The following is a 2158-nucleotide window of genomic DNA, read 5'->3' as shown; positions in this document are numbered from 1 at the left end:
GGAAGTAGTTGGTCGTGGCCATTTGGAATATAGCGGGTGGATATTGTTTTTGTTACATAGATTGGGTGTACTCGGGGTGCAGATCCCAAGGAAATTCTTTGAAGGGACAGAGTTAGTTGAAGGAGTGAGGAAAAGTGCAACGAGGTAGGTGTTTGGTAGTTTTGGTTTTGATAAAATGCCAATTTTTTGATGGTTGCAGAATGTCTCAATGCTGAACTGTCCACCCTTTTGGGGTGTATGTATACGTTAACAACTCATCAGCAAGTGATCCATGTGTGAAATGTCAGCAAATTAATTTGACACGTAATTAAGTTCAATCTATTCATCAAACCAGCCATCTCTGATTTATTCACGAATTCGTCAGTTTAACAATGCATGTGCGTCCATCCAATAGCCATCTTGTACCATTCATCCATCCACCCATTTAAAAACCTTTTACCAACCCAGGTAGCATTTATTCTTTTATTTGGTATCTATTCATCCCACATTCATTCGTTCATTCAGTGATGCATCCCCCTTGCGTACTTTCATTAAGCTATCTGGGCTTCATTCCCTCCATCTATTCATCCTGGCACCACTCATCCATGCGTTTCGCCCTGAATGCATCGCTCTATTCACATAAACTCCATCCATGTGTGCCCCTTACGTTCTGATTCCATTTACATATCGTGTATCCATGGCTTTTGGGTCCATCTTCAGTGACAGGCGGAATCAAGGATTCAATCCATCAAGCGCGGCAAATTGCGACTCATTTCATTGTCCCATCTTTTGCTACTTTGCTACAACCAACCCTATGTCGATCGGTCTGGGATGGTAGTGAAGTCGTAGGCAGCACCGAGTGGGTTAGACCACCGTCGGTTTCATTTAATGATCTGAAGAGTCCGGTGATCGCATTCATATCATGCCAATCTCATTCATGTTGCAATTACACTCCGAGAGGCGGAAGAAAGTCCACTTACGGTAAAATCCCTCTCAGGTTGTGTAGATATGTGAGAGGACAGTCATTGAATGAAGAACAACTTTGGAACCTCGAAACGCTGTGAACTCACGTGGCTATTAAGAGTGGAGACCTGACCTTTCCAGTGGCACTTCGATAAACTGTTGTACATGTCCCTAGCTAGAATGATAAAATGGGCATTCGGGGAGACCAGCAACGCTACTTAGAAAACGTCACATCGGTTTATTTCCACCGGTCATTATCATTATATTGTATTACGATCCGCAAACTTTTCTACTTCGTCCCTTATTATTGCCTATTTAAAATGCTCCAGTGCTTACAGAGAGGTTATTTGCGTGGCGCTAAGCTAAAGGCATGTTTCGGCGACATTGCTTTGGGGTTGTTGAGTTCGCTCCAACCTCCCAAATGTGGCGTGTGAAGCTACCTCAGCTGAAAGCACATTCTCGTGCAACGGTAATTTGAAGGCGGGTTTTGAAAAGAGCAGTTTTCAGGGAGTAGCGTGTGTCGGTCTTATTTGCAGAGCACGTGACTCGTCTGTCGTGCTGGTGGCGTGCGGCTTTTATCATGCTGCTACTCTCCCTCGGCCCTTCTGTTTGCCTGTGTTAAGGACTACTCCTCTCCATATGTCTGTCTCATGAGGCTTTCAAGGATATCTCGGGCATCACACATTCGTTGCCATTTGCCAAGGCCTATGTTGGACCTTCACCATTCCACAATTAGACCTCGAGAATGAACTAGTCATGTGCCAGTCTGGCTGGTGTTTCTGCTGAAGAGGACAGACACCATGGGGACTTTGATAGAAAAAATGGGGAGTCAGAAGTCTACTAAAATGAGGACTTAGTCCTATTAATGAGATGGCCATGGGTTTCCGAGTGGTCCTTGTTCTCAAGCATTTGTACCAACTTGGGTGACCTTGACCTTGGTGCATTTACACGCACAAGTGGAGTTCATGTCCACATCATTATTAGTCAATGAGGACGTAGATTCACGGATACCCTGGAATGCTGGGAATTCAAATCTCACAAGAGGTCCTTCGCAGTGCCGGACTGATGAACGCGCTGCTAATGGTCTGGACCAATCCATTTCCATTTCCCCCCACCCTTGCCTCCTCCTCTTTTTCCTGTTCCATCACTTACTTTTGTTTGCCAACAGAGTTTTGCTTTGATGATGGTGGAATTGTGCTTTTGTCACTGCCCTTGG

This window comes from Echinococcus granulosus (genome assembly GCF_000524195.1).
Source record: "Echinococcus granulosus chromosome Unknown EG_S00125, whole genome shotgun sequence".
Taxonomy (NCBI): Eukaryota; Metazoa; Platyhelminthes; class Cestoda; order Cyclophyllidea; family Taeniidae; genus Echinococcus; species Echinococcus granulosus.
This window is presented reverse-complemented; position numbering follows the sequence as displayed.